Below are 6,654 nucleotides of genomic sequence, written 5' to 3'. Positions count from 1 at the left end.
CCAAAAAAAAAATTGAAAAAAAATTGAAAAATTATTTCAGGCAGAAATAATTAGTCCCCACCACAAACCTTCTGGTGTGTACATCAAACATTTTATACTATTACTCTAGCTAATGATTTAAGTATGTAATAAAGCTTAATCAAACAGACACTAAAATATCACGATATGGTTCTTCATGATTCAGTTTCACTTTGAAAATAGAGAAACACACACACACACACACACACACACACACACACTTATCTATCTTTCTCTCTTTATGCACACACACACAAACACACACATCTATCTTTCTCTCTTTATGTGCACACACACACACACACACACCCTGATCAGTCACATGCTAAGCTCTGTGAAGTAAAGAAATCAGAACCTTCACTCACAAAGTCCTGAATTGTACTGCACCAGAGTGAAGGTTTCACTCACCGGCTTGACACAGGCAGTGGGTGTGTAATTACCCGGTTGTGGCAGTACAGAATTCAGGACTAATAAAAGAAAATAATATTGAGTTCTTGAGGTCTAAATTTATTTGTCTGTGGCATTTTTCACAGCCAAATGTGAGTTTACACACTAATCTACCTGCTATAGTCTACAAATGCTAATCGAGGTTTTTCCCTCATCCTTATCATCCAAAATGTGTGTGTGTTTGTGTGTGTTTGTATGTGTGAAAGAGAGACAGACATGTGTCAGAGACACTTGAACAATCAATATGAGATTATTATAGTGGTTAGCACGTTCGCCTCACACCTCCAGGGTTGGGGGTTCGATTCCCGCCTCCACCTTGTGTGTGTGGAGTTTGCATGTTCTCCCCGTGCCTCGGGGGTTTCCTCCGGGTACTCCGGTTTCCTCCCCCAGTCCAAAGACATGCATGGTGGGTTGATTGACATCTCTGGAAAAGTGTCCGTAGTGTGTGAGTGTGTGAGTGAATGAGAGTGTGTGTGCCCTGCAGTGGGTTGGCACTCCATCCAGGGTGTATCCTGCCTTAATGCCCGATGACGCCTGAGATGGGCACAGGCTCCCCGTGACCCGAGGTAGTTCGGATAAGCGGTAGAAAATGAATTAATGTATTTGGCTGATTGTTGTCGTTTAATAGGAAATACTAGATACATGTGATTATAGAAAGTATTTTGTTGAGTTGATGCGAAAGTGAAACATGAGAAAGTTTTCCATCCATCCACCCATCCATCCATCCATCCATCCATCCATCCATCCATCCATCCATCCATCCATCCATCCATCCATTTTCTATTGTGTTTATTCTACACATGGTTTCAGGGATCCTAATGTCTATCCTGTGATCATATAGTGAGATACAAATACATACATCTCAAGTTAAGCTGTTGTCTTAAACGGCATAATTTTTAACACTCAGAACTGTTTCTTTCTTACCAAGGATTCACTGTGAGTTAATAGAGAAATGTTAATTATTGAATACAAAAAGAAATTTTGATATGGAAACAATCCAGATCAACATCTTTCTCACATTAATTAGTCACTTTAGAAACCCTGCCTGTGTCTATAGTGCTGTTTATAAGCCTACGAGTCTTTATGAGTCTTTTATCTATAGGCTTAATGCGTTTACTCTCCGAGTGCTCCTTTAATAAAGTACTCATTTAGAGTCCCATTAGGAACTGACAGAGCGAGCAGTTAATGAGTTCCTTACAGATTTAGCTTTCCTTATTTAATTGCTGTTCTGTTTTTGGTCAGTGATTAATAATTGTGTAATTGTAATGAACTAATAATAGCGATTAAACTGTAATAAAACTTAAGAAACTCAGGGTGTTCAAAAACTTTTGAGTGCGGATGATTTGTTGTTCTTTTCCGCCGTGGCTAAGGATCTTAACAGATGAATACACGAAACCGTTTCCCTCTAAAGTGTTGAAATTGTTTTGTGTGCTGTTTATATAATATTATAATTATTTTATATTATATTAACAATATCAACTACTTGCAGGCTGCTTTTACATACTGGAAAACGATTGGCTTTTATAGATTATGATGTCATAACATATACCTACATTTTTTTAATCAGGTCTCCAGTTTCCAATGCCTCTAAAAAAAATAACTAAAAATTGATAAAAACCAACACGATCCAGCACTGTCCGCTTTCTGTGTTTAAATAAATTCATTAAAAAATATATAAATTTGTACTAAATAATAAATTCAATAACTCAAACTCAAAACTCAAACTACCCCCCCCCCCCCCCACACACACACTCTTGCAGACTGCATATACTGTACATACTCCAAAATGATTGGCTCTTATATATTATGACACATTACACTTACCTGTACTGTGTTCAACACTGAAGTCAATACTGTGTGCTTAAATTGATTATCTTTAAAAAAAAAAATAATTTATTTTTTAATTATTAAAATCTTTTCATAATTTTTTTTGCCCAAACATTTAGTGTGTTTTTATTTGTCTAGAAGCTCTTAAAGAAACACATTTTTATCATTAAAATTCTTTTAAACAATAACACGCATTAACAAACAAATTGTTTAAACATTAAAAAACATTTTTTTATACTAAAGACTTTTCAGAAAGTTTTGAACAAAAATTAAGTGTGTTATTTCTCTTAAAGCACTAAAAACAAAACAAAACAAAACAAAACAATTTTTTTAAAATTAAAGAGCAACCTGAAGACTTTCCCATGTTGGGTATAAAGTTCTAACACTGGAGACTCCTTCCATAAATCTTAAATAAACATCTCCTTAGAAAACTCTCTCACTCACTCACTTTCTACCGCTTATCCGAACTACCTCGGGTCACGGGGAGCAAGTGCCTATCTCAGGCGTCATCGGGCATCAAGGCAGGATACACCCTGGATATACTGCCAACCCATCACAGGGCACACACACACACACTCTCATTCACTCACGCAATCACACACTACGGACAATTTTCCAGAGATGCCAATCAACCTACCGTGCATGTCTTTGGACCGGGGGAGGAAACCGGAGTACCCGGAGGAAACCCCCGAGGCACGGGGAGAACATGCAAACTCCACACACACAAGGCAGAGGCGGGAATCGAACCCCCATCTCTGGAGGTGTGAGGTAAACATGCTAACCACTTCCTTAGAAAACTAAAAACGAAAAAAAAAACGTTACCATAGCAAAAGATTTTAAACTTGTCTCACAGCCGGAATTCTCAGAGCTGTTGTAATATTAAACGAACCAATACATTCTGACCAATCAGAAACGTGAATATATACACGATCCTCCTGTCTTATCCACTTTGTGCCTGTCTGCCTCTATCCATTCTTTAGTTAAAGTAATAAATATACCTACAGGTATATTCTGAGGAATTATTCAGAGTTTCGTCAGCTTCTTCTCCTCGTCCTGTCTGAGCTGAAATATGGCGAGGTCAGCATTTGGGAAACTTTTAGGATAAGTGCTTCTTTTAGCAAAGGGCTGATGGGCTCGCTCGCCGAACGAGCAATCCATTAAAACGTTATCGCGTTTGTGATTAGATGTATTTCCGCCGTGGTCCGGGTGAAACGAGCGTGTCCTCCGAACGCGCACATCAGTCCGCTGTGATGGACATATGATTAATTGTCTGCGTCTGTAGAATCGTATTCACAGGTACAGCTTTTCAGGACTAATCGTGGATCATTCTGAGAGAGAGGACACGGGTTCTTTGTGTGCGTGTGTGTGTGTGTGTTTGAAGGTCTGCTGGAAATAGGGTTATGCAAACTTGAATGGCTGATTAATACAGGGTCAGCTTTTCTCTCATGAAGCAGTGTGTGTGTGTGTGTGTGTGTGTGTGGGTGTGTGTCTGTGTTGTCAGGTGATTGATTGTCGAGGCGGGTGAGAGGTTCTTCGTACCTACGTCGTGATGAATAGGCTGTCAGGCGCCTTCCAAGTGCAGACGAAACACCGTTTCAGCCATTATACCAACATGTAAATATTAAACATCTATTATAGGGGGATTATAACCACTGATGAAAATGTGTGTGTGTGTGTGTGTGTGTGTGTATACACCATATACTGTAAATGCACATATCAACTCAGCTAACTACACAAACCATCACAAGTATAGTATATTAAAAAAAAAACGGAGCGATACATAAGTATTTACCCCCCTTGTCTCAGGACATGTTATTGCCACCGGTTCATCATATCAGTTACGGGTTATAAACAATGCATCATGTGGAAAAGTTCAATGGGGAATTAATACTATAATAACTTAAAGTTATACATATGAAAAAGAGATGTGAAGATAAACGTGCCATAAAAACAACAAAGAATAAGAAAATGATTAAAATGTGAAAGGTGTGAAATTTGAAAGCAAAATACAAATCATTCAATTATTTAAATGTAAAGTGAATTTGACTTTGGGAAAGTTGTGTGTGTTTGAGTTTGAGTGTGTCTGTGTGTGTGTAAGAGAGAGAGAGAGAGAGAGAGAGAGAGAGAGAGAGAGAGAGAGAGAGAGATAATAGACAAAAGGACAGGTGTTTGAGGTGCACATTTGTTTTTCGACATGATTGTAATGCTTTCTGTTTATTCTCAAATCCTTGCCATTAGTCACATGTGTTCTTGAAGCATGTGTGTGTGTGTGTGTGTTTGTGTGTGTGTGTGTGTGTGTCTACACATGACAAGCTTTATCTTTGACAGGTCGTGATTTCGCATTGTTGGTAGCAAATTAGAGGCAGGCAAAAAAAAAACACAATGAGGTGTGTGTGTGTATGTGTGTGTGTGTTTGTGTGTGTGTGTGTGTGTGTGTGTGTGTGTGTGTGTTTTGGGGGTTAGGGAGTGGGGGGGTGCTGGCGGTCAGGGTTTGGGGCCGAAGGAGCCGAGGCTTGTTCGTGTGATTTGTACGCCGTTGTCTTCAATTCCTCTTGGTGTAGTAAGTAATCGATAATGCAGCCTGCCATGTGAGCGCAATTGTGCAGCTGTGTGTGTGTGTGTGTGTGTGTGAGAGAGAGAGAGAGATAGAGAGAGAGAGAGAGAGAGAGAGAGAGAGAGAGAGAGAGAGAGAGAGAGAGAGAGATTATTTATTTAAACTGCAGAAGAGCAGTGATAGTTGTCCCAGTATAATGTGCAATATTTGGTCACCTATGATGTGAATAATGAGGGGAATAAAACAACTTTTTATTTTTTATTAAAAATGACATTTGGGATGTTTATAACACAGATCTTCTCCCTGCTGCTTCTGTGTTAGTGTGATAAGAAATCACTCAGCTTCATTTCCACTACAAAACTTCTCTACAGCCCTGATTCACTAATATCCCAAATAATCTGCATTGATTTGTGAGAGATTGTGACAGATTATGGGTTTGTTATGAGTAATAAATGTGTGAATGGTGTCACAGGACAAGAGTCAAGAGATTTTTTGTCTAATTAAACACGAGATAGAAGGGGGGATGAGAGAGCGAGAGATGGAGAGAGCAAGAGATGGAGAGACAGAGAGAGTGAGAGAGGAAAAGAGTGAGAGATGGAGAAACATTAAGAGAGTGAAAGATGGAGAGATAGAGAGTGAGAGAGCGAGAGATGGAGAGAGCAAAAGATGGAGAGATGGAGAGACAGAGAGAGTGAGAGAGGAAAAGTGTGAGAGATGGAGAAACATTAAGAGAGTGAAAGATGGAGAGATAGAGAGAGGGAGAGATGGAGAGTGCAAGAGATGGAGAGAGCAAGAGAGTGAAACAGATGGAGAGACAGAGTGAGTGAGAGAGTGATAGATGGACAGACAGAGAGACAAAATGGAAGAGTGAGTGAGAGATGTAGAGACAGAGAGACAAAGAGGAAGAGTGAGTGAGAGACAGAGACAAAGGGAGAGAGAGGGAGAGAGTGCGTGGGAGCGAGTGACAGAGAGACAGAGAGTGTGAGAGCAAGAGATGGAGAGACAGGCAGCAAGAGAGAGAGAAAAACGTACTGTTTTTTTTTTTTTAAATATTCAGCACCCCACTGTGTGTTTCTTCCATTCCATACATATTATGGTACAATATTCAGTGTACACACTGTATGGAACACTGAATATTGTACCATATAATCAAGACTTGTCTCAGTAACGAATCTGATAACAGCTGTAAAGTACGGAAAAATCTAGAAAGATAAAATCCAGTCTAACAATCCAATCCTGTTGACGCTAACAGGTCTCATATGCCCTCCTGGTCCCCTTGGAGACTTCCTGGAAGAAATGGACACACTGCTTAGTGCTTTCCCATCAGATACTGTAGCACCCCTCTGACAGTGCTTGGTGATTTCAACCTCCCCTCTGACAAGCTTCAATCTTCTTCCCTCCTGAATCTTCTGGACTCATTCGCCCTGACACTCAACAGCTTCATCCCCACACACAAAGGAGGCGATGTCCTGGACCTGGATTTCACCCGTCCTTCCTCAGCTACAGACATGACTGCTACACCACAACACATCTCCGATCATCACCTGGTATCTATGACCATCACTCTCTCTTACCTGTCGCAACCTCCACTCTGTCTCCCCTTCTTCTGTAGCTTCTGGCGCTTGTTCTTCTCTTCCTGATCCTGAGTCCTTTTCCTCACTAATCTTGGACTCAGCCACAGACACTTTCCTCTACTCTCTTTCCTCAACCATGGACTTTCTCTGCCCTCTGTTAACTAAACCCAAGAAAACTTCTTGATCTGCTCCTTGGCTTTCAGATGTGTTGCACAACAATTAAAGAGAGCGAAG

The sequence above is a fragment of the Tachysurus vachellii genome, chromosome 18, assembly GCF_030014155.1.
Source record: "Tachysurus vachellii isolate PV-2020 chromosome 18, HZAU_Pvac_v1, whole genome shotgun sequence".
NCBI lineage: Eukaryota > Metazoa > Chordata > Actinopteri > Siluriformes > Bagridae > Tachysurus > Tachysurus vachellii.
This window is presented reverse-complemented; position numbering follows the sequence as displayed.